Genomic DNA, 26,251 nt, shown 5'->3' on the forward strand with positions numbered 1-26,251 from the left:
GGAAGTATTTTATTTTGAAAAAAAAACTTGTGATTGCATAATGCATTTATAACATGTTTAAAGACTTTCTTATGAAGAATGAACGTTTAGAAGTGATATAAATAAACTGAGCTTTCATTATAAAAAGATTATATTTTATTATTTCATTAAATCAAATACGTTTTATGAAAAAAAATTTTGGAAAAAAGACTAAACTCGAGTTAGTTAAATAGATTGAGAAAAAATATATATTGAGCAATAAACGCGGCAAAGCATGGCACTTTCAGAAACGAAAATTAAATATTAAAAAGAAGGCAACAATTTAGAAAACATTAAACTTTATAGTAGTCTTTTAAAGTCATTTTTATAGCAACATGTCATAGATTATATTTTACTAAAATGTCTCTTATTAACCTGCTTGTAGTTCAGCCTTTTACATTTTAGTTTAATGAATCCTCTTAAGTAAAATGTTGAAATCTATTCTTAAATATTAAGCAACTATGTCTATCGTAAAAAAGTCTGTTCAAAACATTTTCTTACTTAAGTTTCCATATAAGTGTGTATAATCTTAATATTTATTCGTTTCATATTAATTTAAACACATATCATAAGAAATGCGTAATATAAAAAAATACACATACATTTTTATTTTTAAGGTTCTAAAGCTTATTTTTTATAGCAAATATAATAAGTGGTTTATGGAAAAAAAATTGCGAGTCAATATTTTGAGTTTCACGAAAATTCTCATATTTTTCATATTGATGAAAAAGAGTTAAGGTTCACATATAAAAATATGAAAATATAATCCTTCAAAGAGATTGATTTTTCCAGAAAATATATCGCTTGAAAGAAATGATTTTTCAGAGAATATACGACTTAGAAAAAAATGTAACGCAAAACCAGGTTTCATACTGGAATCAAATATTTATATTATGATCTGCATATTGTTTCTTTTTTACTTAGCGTTTTTTTACCAAATATTTATGGAGAAAAATGTCATTTAAATCTGCAAGTTTGACATTTTCATTTTATGATAAACAATATGAGTAAGATCTTTATAACGAAGTAAAGTCTAAATTGATTTTGCCAGAAAAAAAATTTTTTGGAACATCTTTCTAATCATACATAAGATATTAAAAATATTTTTGGATTTTGGAAGAAGAAAAGTATTGTGTGATACCAGTGTCTAGCTGCAATTTTAATATGGTGCACTATATAATCTTTTGAATCCGTTTCTTTCTTTTTTTGCATTAGATATTAGATATTTTTATACGAAAGGATTATTTGATTTCAATGAAACTGCTTTCATATAAATTATAAAAAATAAAACACGAAAATATTTCATAAAATGAAAGGTATATAGACAAAGATATTATAATTATTATAGAAGAAGTAGTAAAAATTGCTAACCTTTTCATATTTAGACTGTCTCACTAGAATTGACAAGGGTAAACTTTCTCTTTAATCTTAAAAATAAAGCTTATTTTATTCCAATAATTTTTATATTCACTGTAAAAATTAGGAGAATTAAATCCTAGAATGCTTAATGATGAGGAATTAACGAACAAGTACTTAAAACGTCCACTTGACGTAAGCAACTTTGTAGTGTTTTCTACCTGAAAAAGAAATCTAAAATAAATACTGCACTTTATGACATTTCTAAAAAAAAAGCAAAACATAATTCAAGTTAAAAAAAGACAAACAAATTTTACAGAATTAAACCATAGACTTGATATTTTTTTCGTTCATATGGTAGGGGAGGGTGGCCTAAAGCGGGTAGGTTAACAATAAACTCTCAAAAGTTGTAGTTTTTGGGCTTTTATCGCAGCGTTTTTGATTTTATTTCTTAAGAGAGATCTTGAACTTTAAAATAAAAAATGATTATTGCGTTATTTTAAATTTTATGATTATTTATTATCAAAAATAAAAAACACTGAAAAAACCCGCTTTGCCCTACAAGGGGCCTAAAGCGGGTAAGCCGTTCGGGCAAAGCGGGTAAGCACCATAGATTTTACAAATACAAGCGCATATTAATTTTCTTAAACATTAATAATGAGACCTTAATCACACGTATAATAAACGTTAAAAATAACATTTAAATAACAATTTTAGACTTATTTTATCAGTCTCAAATTATGATTTGTTATTCTTGACATAGTTCGCAAAAATAAGACCTTCTTCTTGAATAAGTTGTGCAAGCTCCATGAGCCCAGTCTTTACAATTTCCACATTCAATCCAATCTTCTAGCGGTGGGTCCTCATAAGGCCCCCCACAAACAAGACAAAAATACTCTTTCACAATTTTTTTCTCTGAAGCTCTTTGTTTTTTAGTTTTACCTGGTTTACTTGTCGAAGGAAGATTTGTTTAATTTTTTTGAACAGCAGCATTGTTACTAAGACGTTTCTTCTTTTCTTCCTTTTCTATTTGCATATTTTTAAATGGTGAACTTGTTAAGACTTCAGCTCTTTGAGTTTTACGTTTACGACTAGTTTTGTTCGGAGTAGGTTTTGGTAGCGGTCTAATATCCAAAGGCTTCACATGAGGTGTCAATGGCTCTTCTACTGGTTGAAATGAATTGTCACTAGTTGTCGTAGAACATGAAGGATCATCTTCAACAGCTGGATCATACGAAGTTTCTCCGTTTGTGCGTCGTAGCGAAATCCTTGAAGCTTGAGAGTAATTGTGATCCACGTTTTCAAATACAGATGTAGAAGTAGAGCAATCAGAATTATTAGAAAGACGACCAGCATCAGTAGATTGGATCTGCGATGGGCTATCGTTGGTGTTTTCAATAACTTCAGCCCTGTCTGTCAGACTAGCTGGCAAAAAGTCAGCATCACTAAATATGTGTCGGTTCGTGGGCCATATTCCTGAGGATTTAAATCCTTGAACAGCATTTTGTGCACTAGCTGCTTTTGAATATGCTTTTCCAACAAGTGAAGCTACGTCGTACTGAGTAATTATTCTACCTACATGGCCTCGTTGAAAAATAGAAACTTCTTGTTCAAAGTAAGTTTTGAACGGTCCATAAACGCAACGGTCCAGAGGTTGCATGCGATGAGAGGTTACATGCATAACAAAAATTACATTATTTTGTCTAGCATATTCAAGGGCCTCAATATATTTGTGAGATTCATATACCCGCTTTGTCCTACCCGCTTTGCCCAAAAGCATATTTTTCACTAAAAAAGTTATAACCTTAAATAAAAAAAAATTTAAAAAAAATTTAACATCGTAGTTTATAGGGGAATAGTGTTAGAATAATATAATAATATTGACAATAAAAAAAAAATAAGCCGGCTTTCGACTAGCCACAAGTTACATATCTTGAGTTTTTTTAATAAACTTATTAATTTTTTTATTTTGTGCTTGGTTACGCCATGTCGCTTTACTTCTGCTCCGCTAGGACTGATTGAAACTCGTGAGTATTCGGGTAATCACGGTATACTTGGATATCGGCGCTTGCAAGCCATGCGGCGGGATACGAATGCCTACCCGCTTTAGGCGACTTACCCGCTTTAGGCTACCCTCCCCTAATGGTTTACCGTTAATTCCGTATTTAAAATTTTTGTTCTTATTACTACTCATTTATCAGAAATTCGAATCTGAGAAGTAAATTTAACCAAAATGTTGGTTTTCATTTTATTCTCTGATAAAATTACCCAATTTTACCACATTTACCAAATTTTATCATGTATTTATGAAAGTATATTTTATTGTTAAGCTTACGAAGATCATTACCAATATACTTAAATAAAATTACGGATCTTTTTGTTCAAGCCAATTGAGTCAGAAATGCTCTAAATTTTATTATATAGTTATTAGTAGTTTTGATCATTCCTTCTTTCGCAATGCACAGTTGTGTAAGTGTTACTGACTTATGCGGGAATGAGAATATTTTCCTTTTCCAGAAACCTATTTTATTATTATTTTAGCAAATCTGATTTTATGCAAGACCGCTGCCAGTGATACTCAAGCTCTGTGTTCTACTAGGATTTGTTTCTTTACGAACAATCCATGGCAGGGCTGGGACAAATTGGATAAGACTGATTTAGAGATGTAAGAGGTTATCTTTGATTTCGGGAAAACTTACGGTACCAATGAAACAAGATTTGAATTTTTTTTTCTTTATTTAAAAATTAAATATTATCAAAGCATTCATATTTTTAAGCATAATTATTTTAATCTTTGCATTACAAAATTATTTGATGTGTTTTATTTGTCAAAATTATTTGATGCGTTTACAATTATGTATGAATTATGCATTAAAAAAGTGATTATTCTTGAATTTAATTCCGTGTGATGAAAATTTACAAAGAAAAATTACTATTTTCTGTCATTAATCGAATTTACAGGGTGATATTCGTGTATATTTGTGTGAATATTCATGAATATTTGTGTGAATATTCGTGAATATTTGTGTTATATCTGTGAACTGAGTTTTAGACAAAATGAATGATTAATCTACTAAAACTTATCTCATTTTATCCCGTAGATCACAATTTTTGTTAGACTTCACAATTTAAGTTTCAGCTGTTAATTAATTTAACCGAAAGCGTTTTAGTACAAAATATGTTTAGAAAGCGTTTTAGAAAAACATGAGTGACTAATTTTTCAATAAATATTTATATAAGTAATACTTAAAACTTGAAAAAAGAGATTTAAGAGAAGAGAAAAAAATTCTCAAATCTTCTGTTTTTTAAATATTGTGAAGTCTAAATCAAAATATTTTTATTTTTTATTAATTTCACGTGTAAGAACAAATAAAAGGCTCTCTATCGATTGTTATGCATCCAAACTAGTTAAACTGTTCGCTATTATCAGATTTCTACCTTTAGGAATTATTTCAGATAAAAAAAATTCAAAACTAATTTAATACATTTACCTTAATTTTCAAAGCCGATTTTTATGCAAACATAATAGAGAAAAATGTCTAGCTTACATTTTTTTCTGCTTATTTGATTAGTCTTATATTCAAACATTTTGTATTTGGCATTCGGAAAACTTAGTTACTAAAAAAGAAAGACTTGAATTTTTAAAGATCATCGAACAAAAAAATTAGTGACTTAAAATTTCCTACTGCGTTCCCTATTGTTAAGCTAAGCGTTTTTAAATACTTGCTGAAGGTTTTTCGAACATATAAACCTAAACCGAATCGTTTGTCTTTTTTTCAGGAAAACAAAACATGGTTTGAATGTAAACTTTAGATCATGTTTAATAGCAGGAACATCAGTTATTTCTTTTAAATCTGAAATTTACAAACTGGGATTTTCTCTTGAAGACATTCTTACCTTGTAAACCAAAGTGGAAAGCAGTCGTATCCATTACTGGAAAGGAAAGAAACTTAATGGTTATTGATTGCTCAACTCTGGTAATGTTGGTAGCCTAAAGTACACGTACCTTATGCTCCCTGGGGTAACTATTGTAAACGTGCCTTGGCACTCGTAAAATATCCATTCCCATAGAATGTTTTTTTTCTCTTTCCCCAAGTGAAAAGAATGGAGGCAACTTTCCGCCTAAAGCATATAAAACGATCGTTTGGCAAGCTCAGATGGAATTTTAGAGTTTTACTTTGGCGATATTTTTAAGTACTTACACAGGTGAATTTACTCTGGGTCATAAAATGAGAAAAAAGTGGACATTATTTTAAAATCTCAAATACCAAAATAAATATTGAGCGTAGAAATGGTGAAAAAAGCTATTTAATGTCGTACTATTTTAAAATGTTTCTTAAAATATGCAATAAAAATATTAAATATTTTTACAACTTGAAATCAAAAGGAGTATTTTTTTTATTTATTTTTATACATTTCCTTAATTGCAAAGAAATTTTTTTTAATTATTTTAAAGTGAAAAATTTCCTTTTATTAATTAACACTTGGTCACTTGTTAACGAAAATCAGAAATTTTTTTTTAAAATTAGTACACGTTGTTCTACTATTGTATGCATGGGCACATTTTCAGGGAAAAATGAAGTTCCTTTTTTATGTGTAAATACTTCATTGAAACAATATCCTGTACTATTTTTATATTAATAACAATTCATTCATTTTTCTACTAAATAATCAATATTTCGAAATAGTGCTGCAGTTTAAATTAAAGTCTAGTGTCGTGCGTTTAAAAGGTGTACAATTATGTACAGTCACGTTTATGAAGTAGCATTGGTACATTCATCAATATAATTCTCAATATAGTTTCTTCAGTAATATGGCTCATGTTTATTGGGCATTATTTGGTTATGGTAGTTATTGAAGCATCGTGTTAATTCGCAATATCGATATTTATCACCTTTTTGAAATATAATACATCAGCAGCCTATGTTAGTTTTTACAAAGAGAGTTCTAACATAGCTCTGATTTATTGAGCACAAATTATGCTAGTTTTTAAAACATCTTGCCAATGCGCAATGTCTGAGGTTCTCGCATATTCAAAATATAGTAATACCGCAGCTTATTCAATCTTTTTTAAAGAAAGTTATGACATAGCTCGGGTTTGTAGAACACAAATTTGTTACGTAAGTTTCTGAAGTAATATAATTGATGTTGCTTCAGCAATATGGTTTAAGTTTATAGAACATAAATTATGTTAGTTCTTGAAGCATATTGTGGTGCTCAATTTCTTGCCTATTTATAACATAATAAAATATTATGTAACCACGAGCTATATAAAATTTTTAAAGGAAGCTCTTACATAGCTTAGGTTTATAGAGTCCAAATTGGTTATGTTAGTTCTTGCAGTAATGTAAATAATGTTGCTTCAGCAATATAGCTCACCTTTTTTTAATATTTATGAATTATATTAGTTCTTGAAGCATTTTGTCCACCTGCAATAAATATACCGTTACAATAAATCGTTTTCTATTCATATTCTCTATTTCTAATTTTGTGTACATCATAGTACATTATATATTATATTATATTATATTATATTATATTGTTCTTTACTTAAATCTAATTTCTACAATTTCAAATGATGTAAAATTTTATTGCCGCCGGTTATGAATTTCTCAAAATTTAAACATTGTGTTGGCAAAGTTAAGACTTCCTGTCTTCAAACTCTGGCAGACTCTTTCATCTGGTGGGCCCTATTGAAACTTGTATTAAATCTTGCTTTAAGCAACATTTGCCAAGTGGCAAAATAGGTCAATAAATTTCCACTCTATAGTTACATAGTAACCATGGAACTGTGTGTACATTTTATGTTTCAACTCTGCTATTTGCTATCAGTTGAAAGCAGCGTATTTAACATAACTGAAGTACCGTTATACATATATATTCCAATTGTGAGACATATTCAGCGCATTTTGCGATCTTTAGAATTAACCTAAGAGGCAAATTTAAGTGTTCTTCAAGAAATAAAGCTAATAATTTTCCGACATTTGACATAGATTATTATAAAAAGCTGTTTTCTGCTTCTTTTTATTAATAGCTTACGTATTGTTAATTTCAATAAAAAATCAGATATTTTTAATGTGTGGTAGAGATTTCCAGGTAAAATAATAAATAAATGTAGGAAATTCTAGTTGATAAAAAAGGCAAATATTAATGAAGTTGAATTTGTATTTGAAGTAACTCACTCTGCATTTCAGTTAACAATTAAATAGTTCCTGGAAAATACTGAAATGTTGTTATGCCTTATTATATGTAATAATTAAATTCATAATAAATGCGTTGTAAACCAAATACGTTATAAACTAAATACGTACTATAATATAATACCACTATTGAAATACGTAATTTATGGTAGTAACTTTTACATGAAGTAGCTTGAAACTCGGTTGAAAACAATGCCCCATCTTCCTATGTTCAGTTTATTTCTGAAAAAAAAAATTAAATCAATAAAAGATAATCTAGATTTTAAAGATAATCAATTAAAATAATGGAATCAACATACCATTTTTAAGATGAATTTATTTGTCTTGGTAGAAAAATTAGAAGGATTAAAGTCCAAATAAAAAGTTCTTTTACGTTCAAAAATGCTAAACATTTATTTCACTAACGCGAATAACACTCATAACTTTGTAAAACACAAAATATAAAAGTGTCAACAAACACAAAATAAAAACCAAGTTCTTTGACGATTTTGAAACGCAGTTTCTTAAATAGAATATCTAATTTCGGGAGAAATTTATGTTCATTTCTTTAAAGGAAAATTCACAGAAAAATTTTAAAAATTCAATCTTCACTTGACAGAAGCTCTCAGCAAAATGCCTTTAATCTTACTAAGTACTTCGAAAGAATTTTTATTTCTTAATTTCAGTTCTTAAAACGGATGTTTTAAAACTGTAACGAGAACATTTTCAGCATATTTTGGGGATTAAATGTTTTTGAAATAAACTCTTGCTTACAAAAATAATCAAAATTTAAAGAAAATATCTCATTACCTAATGGATGAAAGCTTTTACTTTAAAACGCAAGAATCTGTGATTGAATTAAATCCTGTATTTATCTCATTTTTGATATGAAAACACTTATCGCTAACTGCTGTAAACAACTCTGAAGTCAAGAAGATTATTAAAATCTACTCTTATATTGAGTTTCCATCATTAATGATTAAAATAACAAGTTCGGGCTGAATTCTAAGTATTTTAATTCTTAATAAGGTTTGATGGTTTTTAAGTTTGTTTATATAGAGTAAGAAATGAAATGCAGGTAGAAATTTGAATATGTAAACAAATAATATCACATTTAAATGTTTATTAAATTTAATCGTAGCTCTTACTATTTTCGGTAAACTAGCAATTTATAATTAAATGGTGTTTTAATATAAAAGTAAAGCCGCGATTCTTCACGAATTAAGGCATTCACCTTTCATTGTAAAGAACCGGAGTTCGATCCCCGATGGAGGTTTGAAGCCCACTTAGCTTCAGATCGATGTTTACCAACTTGTCTGGGAAGTAAAGGTGGTCTATTGCCAGTGCTGATCACATTACCACAATCATTTCGTTGGCCACGAAATTGTGAGCCTTTACCTTCATGAACCCCTGGCCCACAATGGGCTGCTGTAGGAATACTTTACTTTTACTAAATATGAAAGAGGATAAATCAGTAATAAGTCTTTTAATTAATCTTAAGTAAACAAAGGATTTTTAAAGTATCCGGAGTACTAAGTTTTTAGACGTTAAAAAAATTACACAAACTCTGTTTTACTTTTACTTCAGTGCAACTATTACTTTAAATACTACAATTAAAAAGCTGTTTGCCTCTTTTGGGGTGTTAACTTTATACAGAATTTTGGACTGAGCCTTTCTGTGCACAACTTAAAAATTTAACTAAATGCTGCAAGCTGTTTCGTTACCCAAGTTAATATACTGAATTAACTGCTTTAGATATTAAACTTAGTCTACCAAATAAATTTAAGTATGCTATTGGTGTTCATAAATTCGCAAAAATAGTATACTCATATAGCGGAGTATTAAATATTCGCTAATGAATCCAAAACATTTAGAAACAAAACGAATAATTGTAAGTTAAAAATTGAGTTTATTTATCTCATGAAGTCTCAAAAAATCATGAAATTTATCTACGAAACCATTTAAGCGCGTCAAGTTTGTAACGTAAAAGCACGTGATTTGTGACGAACGATAACTCTCAAATATACGACGAAAATGCTTCCTTAAAGACGGAACCTCATCTTTTTGAGATTGCTAACTAAAAATGACGAAACAAGAATGAAGATTAGGCGATTGAGAATAAAGTGACAATAAAGTCGACCGGTATGTATGGTGTTCAAGGAGGTGGCCTCGTACCAAAACGTTCTCGGGTTCAAATCTCGCTTAGGGAATGGTAGAAATTTATCTCTCTGCTCCATCAATCCTTATTGTGATGATTGGACAACATTGATACACACCTATATGGTGCCCACAATAAAGTAATTATTAGAAAAAAATTTGATACATTGGGCGTTACAAGGTTTTTTTGTGTGAAAAGAACTAGAATGACGGAGTATTTGTTTAATTTTTTAATTTTAACAAATTTAATTTCCTCGAAGAAGTGGCGATTGCTATTTCTCCATTTTGACGAAGTTTTTGTTCGGAGCATACGCCAATGAAACGGTTTCGTTAAAAACGGAGAATGTTTCGTGAAATTTGAGTAGCAATTTCGTACGGTGTATAATAATAAAAACAATACATGCAAGTAAAAAATTGAATTTTTTTGATTTTTGTTTATTTTATGCAGTTTCAAGAAAAGAATCTAATTTATCTGCCAAACCATTTAAGAGGCATCGCATTTTTAACGTAGCAATTTTATGTTTTGGAAAGACTGAAATTTGGAACAAAACCAATTCCGCATCATCTCTTGGAGCTGAGATTGCCTTGAAAACGAATGAAAACTATAATAGAATATATCTGGGGTGAGAAAAAATAAAACAAAATAAGGAACTACCCGGGAAGAAAGCACGAAATGCATCTGGTCTATTACCATAAATTTCAAGTAATTTAAAGTCTTTTAAAGAAAGATGTATTTCTTAGGGGCTTCTTGGATGCTATATTTTTTAAGATACTCTTCCAGTATACGAATAAATGTTATTGATTTGTTGCCCTTGGCCATTTCTCAAACTTTCTTGAAGCATTCTAAGCAAACTGTTTAATTTTAAAATTGCTTTTATATTGAAAAATTATTAATCTTTACAGATATTTTTTTACGTTTTTGATTCGTTTTTAGGATCATAACTTACATTTCTGACTTTTTTTTTTAAACTAATGCATGTTTTTCTTAATAAAAACTTATAATATATTTCAAATAATCCATCAAAACAAATTGCATGCATTAAAGTTCACAAAATACTTCATTAGCGTGCGAAGAAAAAATGATAGTAAAATTACCGCTCTGAATGGAAATATTCGGATGTAAAAACGTAATTCTGGTAATAAAACTAAAATATACAGTACTTAAACCATCCTTTTTTGTTTGTTCTTAATGTAATGGTTTTGTTTAGTTTATATATTATTTATTTCAGAGAAAGAGATTCTGTGGAAAATAAATAGTTTTGATAAAGGCATAATTATTTAAACAATTGTAAAATTAAAACAATTCATATTCAATTATTAGCTAATTGAATGTTAATTTTTACTGAAAATTCTAATTTTAAAAATTATACTTCTTATTACCTCGCATTAAATAAAAAATACAACGCTTAGAAGTAAATTTAACCGAATGAATGGTTTTAATGTCATGCTCTAAGGTACCATGATACAAATATCAAATTTTGCCACATTTGCCAAATTTGTTCACATATTATAAACCAAATTTTATCGTTAATTTTACTAAAACCATTTCCGAAGGCCTGCGATAAAAATTACAAAGATTCTTGGTGTACCCATAGGGCCAGAAATACGGTAAATGTTTCCTTATTCCGGTATTGTTTACCATATGTTTTCCTCACTTCATTAGTCTAATTAAATTATTCTTTTATGTAAGATTAATTTTTATGTAATTTTAAAATTATATTTTATAAATGCATGATACAGGAACTGTATAACTCGTGCCTATACAATGCATAGATTAACATTATCTTAGAAAATCGAAAATATATAATGTATATGTTAGAGTAAGAGATCAGCTTTTCATCCCTTCAGAGGGTAGACCATGAGTAACCTTTAACCCGGAAAAGACACCGGTGTTTCATGATGTATATCATAACTATAAATTATTAAAATTATGCTTAATATTAAATAAATATTATTTATATTATTATATATTATTTAATAATTTTCTTTTATTTTGCCCTGAATTAATGCAAAAAAACTCGAAAACTCAAAACGCAAAAAATGCTGTAAATAATAATTTTACGTCAAAGAGTGAACTCCTGATTTTTTCTTTCTATCTTGACAAATTGAACAATTAGTGCTTAAATGACCTCAATTTTACGAAATTTAACTAATGCCATTAAGACTGATGAAACGTAAAACACGTTACTGCACTACATATAAACGAATAGAAATTACTTTATCGTTATCGGGAAATAGAACTTTAAAAAGTTCTAAATGAAGAAAGGAACAACTTTGCCCTTTCCATTTCCAGCGTTTTCTTTGTGCATTTCTTTGATTTTTTTTTAAAAGTTTCTTTTAAATCGATAATTGATTAATCCTGAGAGCTTCTACCAATTTTTTTTGGGGGGGTGCTTTTTTTATCGTTTTAAGTGAATTGTCATTAGGTACCTCTGAGAGTAGAAATTGCAAAAAAAGAACTTCGAACAAAAAAAATTTGTTCTGGAAATAGAGAGGTTCGCAAAAGAATTCAGTGCTTATTTTTTTAAGAGTTGCTTCTCCATCAAAGGTGCGGAAATAATAAGAGTACAGTTAACTTTTCTCGGTGTTTGAGCAAACCAATTCCGGTTTTATTTGAGTGCTTCTGTAAAAGTTCCTTGAAATGCAGCCATAAATGTTATCAAATTGTTTTAGAAACTATAAACAAGTAAAAGTTTAATGATTTTTACAAGTGTTTGTTTTCAGTAGTGTAAAAGAATCAGTGAAAAGTTTGTTACACTCATTTCTTAAGATGAATTTAACATGCTTGAATGTACTTACTTATAAATAGACAATTTACCAGATTTCAATTTAATTTCATCTAAGCAATCAGAATGATTGATTGTTGCGTCTGGAAAAATCCCGAGAAACTGCAAATGGGAAGTTTCTCATTCGTATTGGATTATCATAAATTTAATTGGAATCATTATAAATATCTGATTATTATAAATTTTATCAGAAAGGTGAAAAATACCACATTTTGCATGCATGCCAAACGACCACATTTTTGTGTCCTTAATAACACACATAATTAATATTACATTCGTATTGTTTAATTGTTGCAGTGAAATGACAAAATTGTCCTGGTGTCTGATGGCTATAAAATTTTTTATATCAATCTTTTCTGTCTATATAAAATTTTTAATTTAAAAAAAATGGTGCATCCGTTTTGTTAAGCCTAGTTATTCATATTCTCTCTGTTAATACCAGATTTGTAAATTTTATTTTAAGACTTAGTGTATAAGATTCCCTTTAAATTAATGATTAATACTTAATATTTTTTTCGTAGAAAGACTATACTGACTTTTAAGTTCATCTATTCATACTCTAATTATAAATTTTAGTACTATTGTTCATAAAAAAGGGGGGCAACTTCTTTACATCAAGTAGTGTAAAAAAAATATTCCTGGTGTTGAGAAACACATAGTATCAAGAATTGTCTGTGGCTATAATCTACTGTGTAAATTAGTTGCCACCATTTTTGGTTAATATACGCTTAAGTTTTTTACAGTATAAGAAGAAAAATCTCCGTTAAAATATATATGTTTCTGATTGTATGATATTTATATTTTAATTTTTTATATCTCAATGACTTGTAATAAGTAATTTTATAATGTTGAATTTCTATCCGGTTCGATTAAGTTTCTTTTCGAATTCATCTAAATATTATGTATGTGCTACACTTAATGAAAATTAGTGATGTTTAATTTATAAAACTAATTTTAATTCATGAATTAATGTTTGTAGGCATCTTAAATTAATGATTCTTACTTTGTATTGTATCGTAAAAATATTTTTTCTGACTCATGTTAATCATACCCTACTGTTATAATAAATTGTCTTACTACTAAATACAAAATATGATGTCAGCTGTTTTACACCAAGCAGTGACAGAGAACATTCTATGTCTTTCCGAACTACTCCACTGCTACGTTTTGGTGTAAAAGAACGCCCATTAGAACACCACTTTTGTGAAAAGTAGTTTTCTACATTTTTGCTATAAAGATATACAAAGTATGAAATAAAAGAAATAACGATATGCACTTCTTCACAGACTTTGAGCAACTTATCAAATCAAACCCATTCATAAAATCGAAAAAAATATTAATTTTTCTGAAAATTATGTTTCTGGAATAAATTTAATATACCTAAATAAAAATCTAAATATATATATATAAATTACTTTATCGTTATCGGGAAATAGAACTTTAAAAAGTTCTAAATGAAGAAAGGAACAACTTTGCCCTTTCCATTTCCAGCGTTTTCTTTGTGCATTTCTTTGATTTTTTTTTAAAAGTTTCTTTTAAATCGATAATTGATTNTATATATAATCAAATAAACATGTTAAAAAATTTTTATCTTATTTCTCAGAAGTGGCAGAGTCTTCAAAGAGTTTTGCATGCAAATTTCTACTTTTTTACGATGAAAAAAATATCTCACATTATATACTCGTTCTGATAAATTCAATATCAATCACACACACATAAGAATTGATAAAATTTAAGAGGAATTAGCATTTCTGATTTTTATATATATATATATATTCTTTAATTTGATTAAAATTATAAAAAAGAATTTGGAAATCAATGTTTCTATTAATGGTTACGCGTATTTGAAAATTTTAAAATACCATACTTACAGTCTTAAGTGGTGTTTTGCCTAAATTTTAAGAACTAAATTTGAAGAAGTTTTTCACTTTGTTTTTAATACAAATAGATAACTTTATATGGCATCTATAATATCGAAGCCTAATGAAAACTTTATAAACTTTATGAGCAGTTTTCATTAGAGTGATTGAAAAAAAGAATGTGATAATTTTACAGTACATTGAATTAAGAAAAAGTAAAATGTGAAAAAAATAAATATTTCAGTTTTTTGTATTATTTTAACAAAAATTTCGTATATTGTTATCTATACTTCACAGAATCAAGCTGTACTAAAGAGGCAGTTTTAATAAAACAATATTTATTTGGAACATCAACAAGGAAAAATAAATTGAAATACCCATAATGAGTTAGTACAAATTTTAAATACCAAAAAAAAAGCCTAATCTTAACAAAAAAATCCTTTCACTCTCCGACCTTCCAAAAAATTCTCTCGTTTTTCTATTTTTTTCTTGGTTTTGTTTGATTTCTTCCTTATGTTTTTCGATTAATGCTTGTGTTGGAAGAATTTTTTAGACCCTAAGACACTAATCGAAATGCCTAGATATGATATATATAATATCAAAATTTAATAAAGATACAACTGTGAACAGTGATTACGAGCAACGATTTATGTATAAGTTAATAGGGATAAGTTATTTCCATTATTTTAACACAAAATTTTGAAAATATTTCTTATACTGTTAACACTACTCTACCGAATCAAGCTAAACTGAAGAAATGGGTTTTATAAAACAATATATTTATTTAAAACATCAACCACACATCACACGAAAATGAATTAAAATACCCGTAATGGGCTAGAAGAAACCATAAAGCAAAACATCTGATCTAAACAAAAATCCACTTACTATCAGACTTTACGAAAATCTTCTCGCTCATTTTTCTTCTTCATTTCAATGTTGATTACCTTGTGTTGTTTTTCTATTAATTCTTGCTTTATTTGATTTTTTTAAGGATTCTGAAACATTTACAGAAATACCTTGACATGATATCTATATCAAAAACGTTATATTTATATCAAAAACGTTATATCTATATCAAAAACTATATATAAAAGTTATAACCAGTGATTTACATAATTGAAAAAATGTAGTATCTTTAATGTGCTTAAAATTGAAACAAAAAAAATTCAAAAAAAAATAATAACAAGTTTTTGATATTTTGCCTAAATTTTAGCATATGTGTTTAAAAAAATTTCTTATATATCGAAATCAATACTGATTGAGATACCTTGATATGATATGTATTACATCAAAACCTAAAAAAAGTTACTTTTATAAATGTTACGAGCAGTTTTGATTTGAGTTCTCGAAAATAATGCGATACCTATATCGTGCTTAAAATTGAAATAACTAAAATTGGAACGCAAAAAAAAAGAAAGAAAAATTCAAATGTTGCCATTTCAAATCAATGAAATGATTTCAAAATCTATGTAGGATTCTCCAAGGAAAAGGAATAAAAAAATTTAGGTTTCACTAAAGTAAAGAATCTCACTAAAATTTCAAATATCGCAGTACTGCATTTGAAATTCGACCAACAGTGCAAAATATGATCGAAAAGTTTTCTAAATGTACTCTGAAAAATGAAATCCATTTCAAAAACAGATTACTGAGTTTTTTGCATTTGATTCTTGCTTGGTTTTGAATCAAATGATCAAATGCAGCTTTCGCTAGAGGCTGTATTTTGTTTAAAGAATACCTTAATAAAATGCATTCAATTTGCGCTCTGGGGATTTAAAGATGCAGTAGAAAATTTAATATTAGATACATATCTGCATTTTAGAGAAGATTGCCTTCAATGTGAAAACAAACATAGCATATTTTACGTTATTAAACGTGTTGTTATGATATTAAACTAATATGTTTGATATATTTATTCAGGGATTAAATTTTTTGAAAGGGATGTGCATGCAAAAATCTGAAAAAAAGCGGCTTTTTGAAACAGCGCTTTGTAGTATAACTTAGTATCTAATAATGCCTGTATGCAAAATGATGTAAATGTATCTTAAAAAAGTGTGACAGATGTTTTAATAAAAAAAATTTAAAGCATATCAATCAATCTCTTCTAAACTGCAGTTGATGTGAAAGCCATCTACTTGCTGTAAAAATCCAAAAATCAAAAGAAAATGTTTTTAATTTAAAAATTAAAAGCATTTTCTTTTGATTTTTGGATATTAAAAAAAACAAAATATGAATTAAAAAATATAAATAGCAAAATTTTGTTAATCACGTTTCCGAGTATTAAGCAAAATTTGATGAAAACAAGAAAACAAAAATTAATAAAAACTTGTTTTTTGCTTGTTCATCAACAATTGATTTTCATTCCTTTTATTGTACTCCTTTTTAAATAATTATGTACAGAATATCAGTATAATACTTATAATTTACATTTTTGAGAGCCTTGAAAAAATCATCAAAGTTAAATGCAAAATATATTCAATGTACTCTCAATTTTTTATTATTCTATAAATAAAACGATGGTATTTATGTATTGTTAATTTGACTTAGATTATAATACTTGCGAATCAACAAATATTCTAAATTCGAAATTAACGTTCATCTCAGACATTACCTGAGATGCTAGATGATTAAGGAAAGGACGTTGAAAAGAATTGTGAATACATTTTTAACGTTTTCTCAAAATCATTCAATCACTAGAAATTGGAAAAAATAGATTTCAGTGCTTTTACTTCAATTTTTACTTCATTTAGAATTCTTTTGTTTCTTACAATATGACAAAATTTTTTTAAACTTGTTCTACGCTCTGCGATAATAGTGTTTAGAATAGTGTCTGGAGTCACAAGTTCTTCGTTCGTTTCGTTTTCTTACAAAAATCAGTACATCAATTTACTAAATCAAAGTTATGCTATTAAATGTACCATAACATATGACGCAAATGATTATTAAATAAGTTTAGTTCAACTATTTTTCTGTTCTCTTTTGTGAAGGATTATACTACCTTGAAGTATAAAAATATATGGTACTTGGCAACCAAATATAATTCATGTGATGTTATTTAAATATTCTATTTACAAGACGTAAATCCTTATTCTTGTATCTAATTTTGTATTTTTGCACTTAATAAACGTCTTAAATGGGAAGTTGAGAAACGCCCTTTTTTACACTTGATTTGACGTCTAAATTATGTAATCCATTTCTGTCAGGAAGAAATACATCATGACTTTTAGATTTCCCTAACAGATATGTCAAATAAACTGAAATATATATCACAAATTTCAGTACCGGAACGTAATCTCTTTGTGTGAAGAGAATCGGATTAGGGCAATGCAAATAAAATATATTCATTGTGAAAATATATAATAATAATAAAGGTAAAAAACTGAACTGATTATTGTTTGAATTATTTTTTAATGTAAAATATGTATTATGGACAATTATCCAAAATGATTAATCATAGGATCATTGTGAAATTCTAATTTTGAGGGAAGTGATAATAGGGGTTTCAAAAACTATTTTTTTACTATTGCTTTTAACTATTTTTTTTTAACTCTTTTATTTTTTCGCTTTAGATTAAGTTTCTAGCACTTTAAATCGCATACTACATTATGCCAGTACAGTACGTAGTTTACTGTAAAAATGGATATTTATAATTCCCGAAATTTTGAGAAAACGGTTTACTGTTAAATTTTCTTAAATGTCACATCTTCTAATTGCATAAATTACTTTCTGAAACTGTTCGAGGATTCCAATTTCACCAGAAATACAAGTTGTTAAATTCAATTGATAAGGAAATACAGCATAAAATAAAATGATTATGATTAAGCGAGCATTCAGTAATTAACTGTTATCAAATTCATGATACCAGCTTGACAAGTGAGAGTATTAACCCCTGTACCATCCGGCCATGAAATATTTTAATACCACATAAAAAAAGGTTGAATTCTCGGAATGCTCAGAAGATGAAACATTTAGAATGCATTCAAGAGACATGAAACATTTGCGTGAAATATCTGAAAGTCCCATGTCATCAGGATGTCATATTTATGAAAAATAACAAAACATTGCTGAAAGAGATGTTAAATTGTCAAAAAGGAGAATTTTATTTCGGTGACTATTTATCCTCAGTTTGTGTGGTACTCATACTATTCTCTTTAGAAGATATTGCTCATGGCACATTTTGATTTCTTTGTATTGTTTATGCGTCTGAATGAGTATGTACTCGAAACAAATGCTAAATTCTGTTTAAAATGTGTAATTGATTTTAATTTTCAATTAATTTAATAAGTTCAACTAGCTAAATGATTTCAATTAATTAAATTAATTTCCTAACTCCCTATTTTTAGACATTATTCGTTCGTTTACGAAATAATAAAAACTCTAATCAATTAAATATTCAAATGCATTATATATATATATATATATATATAATGCATACACTATTAGGCTGTATGTGGCGTCGCTGCGGTAGCGATTACTATAGGTGAAGCGAACTGAAGTGGTGCAGATCTTCAGAGTATAAAAGTGACGACATGGATGCGATAATTGCTTTTTTTCCACGTATTTTCTTCAACTGCTAGCTGTATCGAACGAGAGCACGCTGGGCATGTGAAATGATTGTTTAATCTAATAAATGTTTTCTTTAGCTGTTTACTGTCAAGTCTTATTTCTTGAACACAGGATAGTTTCAAAGAGTTCACCAGATGAAACTACATTGTAATTAAACTACTGTAATTTTGCGGAGACACGCCACGGCATTATTGATTTAAAACTTGAAAATTTAAAAGGAAAGTGTATCTAACGGGGCGGCCTACACAGCATTCCTTTTTTTATATATATATAGCATTGTTATAGAAAATTTTGCCTTTTAGAAGCCCCACTGGAAATTTCATCATCATTTTTTCCACCTGACTGGTGCNATCATTATGTGTTATTAGCCATACATTTTAACGTGCATGGAAAAATGTATTTGCTTAAATTTAGATTTATACATTAATAAATATAATTGGATGTGTTGGATCAACATAAATTAAACTATCCGACTCCCACAAAGCATATCCAAATAGTGGAAAAAAAGACTCAAAATAATTAGAATGCATTTTTTCTAATTATAATCTAATATATTATAATTAAATAATTTCGTACCTAATGACATTAATTATACATTTTATATAGTTTTAATTAGCAGGTTCTAAAATGGTTGCAAAACTTACACACAAACAGTACCAAATGTATTTCATCATCAAAAGTGATACTGAGCACAAATAGAAACACATCAGATCAATCAAAATAATGAAAAAAAAATTGTTTCACCTTTATATCCATTATACTACGGAAACAATAAGTTAATTGATGTAATTACCTGCTAAACAAAGAATTTTCTTCAGAAACACAGTATCCATTCTAAAATGGTTGCAAACGTACATTCAAATAGTAACAAATACATTCCATTATCAAAAGTGATTTTGAGCACAATTAGCAACACACCGAAAGAACTAAAATAATTAAAAAGACCATTGCTTCGCCTTTATATTCAATGTGTTATGAAAGCAATGAATTAATTGAAATAATTAGCTGCTAAACAAAACATTTTATTCAAGCATATAACGTATGCTTTGTAAAAGGTTTAGAACGTGCATCCAAATAGTGACAAATGCATTTCATTATCAAAACCGATTGCCAGTATATAATTCGAACACATTTAAACTATGATTATATTCATCTGGCCAGTTATTAATTTATGTGCAAATCTGGCTTTTGCGACACCTGTGCCCAAAGATCAGCAGTTGAAACAAATCGATCAATGTGACTTCTGACATCTGACTGTTTCCCTTCTATTATCAGCAAGCTGATAGCATCCTCGCTTGTCAGGACATGCTTGGCGACACATGCGTATGATGGCTATCTGACATATGATTGACATCAAAACAATATTAGCAAAGTTCGGCAGAATACGCGGAAAATGCGCCTACGCAGTTATTGGCTGTCATCTGAATGACGTCGACTTAGTTATTGAATTAGGCATGGCTACGTCAGTAATTAGATTTATAATTATTAGACAGTCCACGAAAATGAATCACTCTACAGTAAATTGAAAGGTCAACATATAATACTGGATTTAATTCCGGTTCTGTTTATAATACTAATCTCGAAATGCAACTGCTGCTCTTTCCTCACTATGCAGTGCAAATAGTTTCGACTAACCCTGTTCGTAATGATGATGATAAGGTAGATGAATGTATGGGCTTTATGTTCGAGCACAGTTTGCATATATGTTCTTAATTCTATTATTTGAAGCAATATTTTTTTCAATAAAATAAATTCAAAATTCTTATGATGTTATATTATTTTTAACTTGACAAATACCCATTAGCTTTTTTTCCAATGTCGACTTTCATTTTAAAAATAATATCATACTCCTTTAATAAGTATATTCAACATCTTATTAAAGGAATATGAGGTTAGCTCAATACAACATCACAAACATTGGCATTTTCGTATTCAATTTTATCCATTTTATTTTTTTCGTCAATACAATTGCACAACATGATGACTTTTAGTAAAATTGAGAATATCACTCTTTGTTAATTGAAAGATATTTGTTTCCTGAAAAATATTCATAGCTCTGAATAATAAAATTAAGGTTCAATCAGTCGTATTTACTGGCGCTCCATCATTTTAGGTTAATACATACTAGGCACTTAATACGTTCATATTTTTTAAATTATTGTTAAATGCTAAGTAAAAAAATATGTAGATCGGAGTTCTCAAATAATATTTAGAAAAGTATAAAACTAAAGCATAAATGAAACCAGCCGATTTACATGTATAAAGTGAAATGAAAGATATCAGAGCAAGTTTAGTTTTATGATGAAACTTAAAAACGACTCTAATATTCGCTATTAAATAATTTCAAATAATTCATATTCGCTTTTTGAAGCTCCTAGGTCAGAATTCTTATTTAATTTTATAACCGTCGTTTAATAGCCGACCCAATTTTGGGTTTACGACTACTAAAATTCAAATCCGTAGCTTTGTAATTTTGAACCAATCCAGATGATAAGGAAACTCCTGAATCAGTACCCCCAGTGGTATAATTTGTTATGGAAACATGGCGGACTTTGTGACTCGACTGATTTAACCTGCATCAGACGCCTTTTTCTTCACGGGGAGTCATCAGCCAGCGAAGATCGAATCCATGACCTCTAGAAATGGGCCCAATGCCCTGCCAACCAGGCTATTTCGGCCCCTAGCTCAGAATTTGATGTTTTCAGTCCCACCTTCATTTGATTTTGAAAGTCTTTTTGTTGATTTTCCCAATTTAAATGTTTATTGAAACATCAAATGTGCATATTTTTTAACACAATTTTTTAAAAAAAAAAAAAAAAACATATATAGTTAGGAAATCCTTAAAGACAAGCTCTGAATAGATTTTTCATTTCGTATACACATTCTTAGCAATCTATACATCAAATATTTAACTGTTTCTAAGAATTCATAATAAAAATTGCTGATTGGTTTGGAAGGTAACATACACACAATATTAAATATTCCCTCTTTGCTTCATCAAATATCTATACAAGTATTTAAAAATTCACAATGTTTCCATTAAACCTTTATAATCGTACCATTTCATCCCATTATATGATCTAATTACTCATCATTCAACAATTAACCTGAATAATTAATAAGAACAACCAACTCATCCTGTCACTGGATTTAATAATCCTTTATCATTAAACTACGAATTCTGAACTTCTCCTTCCACTTAAATTAATACTTCCAATATCATCCCTCAATACATAATCCAGATATCCCCCACACCTGGGCATATTGAATTTCCCCCACATTCAATTATAGTGGATGTGGGATTTGCTTACGACATCATTATACGTGCCGTACATTGTTTAATAAATTAATAATACTTTATTACATCCAGTAATCTCAGATAATGTTACTTATTATGGTGTAAGTCTAAAGAATCCATATTTCATTCAAATATAAATATGATGACGCTATGATGGGAACTGTTTGCAAGAGTTTTGCGTGGAGTCGTCGTTGTTCTTAGTACCTGGTAGCACGAACATGACGAAACTACACGCAACAGAAAGATAGAAGTTATCATAAGTGGAAGTAATAGTGTTTTTTCTGATTTCATTTCTTTGCCGTTTATTTCAAACAGCGGGTTAAGAAATATATAAAAGACAAAACAGTGAAAAAATGTTTAGTGTTATAGAAATGGTGAAGATATATAAAAGAATTCAAACAATGTATGGGATTCTAAAGGCATGAAATAATAACATAGAACTAAATTTTACGGAATAAGAATAAAGAATGAATTCTTACCATTTTGAATTCGTTAACAAATAATTATAATTCTCAATGAAAAGTAATTCTCTTAACAGTTATTCAAATATTTCAAAATTAATTTTGAATTTTTTTAAAATTAAGAAAATTAAAAATGCTTACACTTCATAAATATTAAATATAATAAAAAAAATGATAATGATGAAATTTATGAAATGTTGTTTTTTATATAAGTAAAGAGTTACCTATTTTCAGACCATTGCGTACCAGGTTACCTGGGAACTAAATGTGGCCGATTTACCTTGACTCACATCATGACCTTAATTTCTTTGAACGTTTGCCAACAACTAGTTTTAGTGGGAGTGATATTTAAAAAATTATAATGAAATAGGGTAATATTTTCTTCTAATCTAATAATTATTTTTTGGCTCGAAGGAAAATGCAAAAATGTAGAATTTACTGATAAAATATATGAAAACACATTTCATTTTGTATTAAAATCTCGAAAAAGATTTAAACATATTGAAAGGGTAAAATCCGTTTCCCTTTTTCGGAAGGAAAAGTTTATTTTCATTATTTTACAATAATTCTTTCAACAGTGAACATGAAATTAATTTTTATTGAAATCAAATTTTAAAAGAAGCAACAATGAAGAAAATTTTTAAAAAAATTTATAAATTCTGAAAAGACAACTGCGTTTTAAAACCAATAATTTCACATACAGAATTTAATCAAATTGTTTAGAAATTCTCCAGACAGAATTAGTATTTTAACGTATTCTCAAGTTTATCGTAATTCGGAGGAATTAATATTTCAAAACTATACCACCGCATTAAATATATTCGTGTTTTTAATCATAATAGGTATCCTTTAACTATTATTTAACGAAATAATATTAAAAATGATACATTTCTATAATTAAAAATCTTGTCTGTAGATAGTTAGGCTCGTGTTCGTGAGAAAGCGAGTTCGATTCCCGAAAACCGAATAATCCTCGTGTATTAAACGGTGACTGGTGCACATTAAATCTGACTGAGTCACAAAGTCCCCCAAATTCTAATTAAAATCAATACCTCTGGTGGTACTGAATTGGAGATTGATCGATGTCTGGTTCAGAGTTAAATCACTATCTATGGATGAACGACTGGAGTAAGATTGGGGTCCCCCTTGTAAAACGCGCTTTGACGTGTGTCTGGCTGAAGTCGCATTGCCCATAGATGGTGTCAATGAGAAAACAAGAAATGCTCCCCGAGTCATAATAATTCGTTTGATTTCAAGCAGACTTGTTGGCATTAGCAAGTGATATAAGTAACGACAGCATGGTAGTTTTTAAAACTCAATTTTGTACCGATTGTAAAGAGTTAAGCATTTCAAACATTCTGATCTATCTGCAATTTCACAATGTTAAGCAAATTACTTATCTCAACTGTTTACCAATTTCGCTTTCGGATTTGCACAAATATAATTAATACAAACTCATTACAAAAAAAAAAAATCTTCAATCTAGATGCACTAATTTGAGTATTGGTGAAGTATTCTAATGCAGTTAGGAATGTATTATTATAAAATGATTTACAAATCTGAAATTCTCTAGATAAATTAGTAGTTTCGTATTAGACTCGGGATGTTTTGAAGAGGCCGTGATTACGCAATAAACACAATGAAAGANATATATATAAACTCATTGGTCTTCCGTTTTATTTTTTTAATGAAGACAAAATCAGTAAGATTTATGTGAAATATGTTACAACATAACATAACAGAATTGGCTACTAATTCTGAATTTTAAATGAGATTATTAGCCAAAAATTTAAAGTTTAAAATATAACTGATGATAAATGATTGTTAAGTGTTCTCGCAAAATAAGTAAAAAAAAACATAAAAGGAAATGGGCATAGTCTTATTTAAATAGAATACAGAGACGCGTTAAAAATAGGAAACGCTCAGGTGAGAGTAAATTAAAAGAATAAATATGTAGGATTGTTATTTCAATATATCAAATAGTTTCCTAGCATTCTGTAATGGCAAATTGCTCTAAATCACATCTGGATTTGAACTAAAATATATCGTAAAACAGTTCTCAGATGCGATATCCTCTAAATGAATTAACAATTTGCAAACATTTCTATCATCCAAGAAGTGGATAAGTATTTGAAGGTACAAATGCAGTTAGGGCACAATGCATTATACAATAGTTTTCAAATTAAACGTATTCTAGATATAAGTAATTAATTAGTATTTTTACTACTTGAGTAATGGTGAATTATTCATTAAATTTAAAATGATTTTAAAATTTATTGTGTTGAAGCAAATAAAGTCTTATTAGAATAAGCTTTGAATTTTAAATGACCAAGTTTCGGAACATTAAGGTAGAATTATAAAAATGAATAGTTCTGAAAACGATTATTCTCCTTAATCATCGAGGGAAATAATGGAAAAGTACTTTGGTGATAGCATTTCAAATATTTTCTGCAGAAGTGGTTTAAGTGTTTAATATCTTAGCGTGAACATAATTTTAATTGTTTTATATGACACTCAATTGAATTGGTTTGAGAGATTAATAACATATTTTTATTAATAACCAACTTATTTTAATTGGTCTATTGATTGCTTTTAAGAAAAAGGAGTTAGAATAATGAAAGCTATCAATAATTTGCTAGCATTTCCATGTTTGTTACTATTATCGAGTTGTTTTCTTAAAAATCTTCCTTATTAAAAAAATTAAGCTTAATTAAACTTTTCTTAAAAATTTTCACTGAATTAGTCTATCTAAAACAATAAATTGCACTATATTAATTTAAGGGCAATTAATCACATCGGAGTACTAATTTAGATATCTAAATATATTTATTGCAAAACACTTAGATTTTGAAATAAAAACATTCTTGTTTGCATTTATCATGGTTATAATGGTTAACTGAAAAATTAAGAAATTTTAATAGATGTAGAACATGCAAAAACATAACCCTGTATAACATTTGAACTTTTTATTTAATGATTAGATTTTCACGTACCAGGATTTATTTTTAAGACTCAAAAGGGCAACCTCAAATTTGCTAAATGATTAGCGCTCTAGTATTTAATATTATAATCAATATATTATTTCAATTGTTTTAAATTAAAATTTTATTGAAATAGACAGTGAAATTAATAATCTAGTTAACTAATCTAAACTAATCTTGTTATTTCAATTTATCAACTTATTGCATTTAACTGCAAAGAGCTTAAATTATGAAAGCTACTAATAACGAGATTTGTTTTTTTTCGTACTTCACAAATGTAAGGTTATGGAAGTAATTAAATATGGTTTAGGATTCTCCTCGACAAAAGGGTCGTATTATGCAACCACATTGATCATTGTATTTTAAGTGGAAACAGTTTGAATTAACATTACTCAATAAAAGGGCTTAGCAATCATACGTGTAAAAAAATATTATTAATTAAAACACTGTAATTTATATATATATATATATATATATACAAATATACAAGTTTTTTATTGAAAAAAATTGCTTCAGAAAACTTAATGTTAACTTAACTTAAACTTAAAGTTCAAAATGAAGATAAAACAAAGGAAAATTATAGACATATG

The 26,251-nt window shown here is 28.2% G+C and overlaps 1 protein-coding gene and 1 long non-coding RNA gene across 4 annotated transcripts in view; one reads left to right on the forward strand and one right to left on the reverse strand.

The window, feature by feature from the left end:
- Window positions 1–26,251, forward strand: part of LOC107454903 (protein turtle) — a 954,328-nt gene that overhangs the window by 767,527 nt on the left and 160,550 nt on the right. The window lies entirely within an intron of this gene.
- Window positions 1,395–21,735, reverse strand: LOC107454905 (uncharacterized). Of its 2 annotated transcripts, XR_011637391.1 has the most exons (5): window positions 19,715–21,735; window positions 15,244–15,353; window positions 12,510–12,598; window positions 7,686–7,796; window positions 1,395–1,595 (listed from the first exon to the last, which is right to left on the reverse strand). It is a non-coding gene; the product is annotated as an uncharacterized lncRNA (long non-coding RNA). The 2 variants fall into 2 exon arrangements; XR_006224799.2 differs by lacking the exon at window positions 12,510–12,598.

This window comes from Parasteatoda tepidariorum, chromosome 8, assembly GCF_043381705.1.
Source record: "Parasteatoda tepidariorum isolate YZ-2023 chromosome 8, CAS_Ptep_4.0, whole genome shotgun sequence".
Lineage (NCBI taxonomy): Eukaryota > Metazoa > Arthropoda > Arachnida > Araneae > Theridiidae > Parasteatoda > Parasteatoda tepidariorum.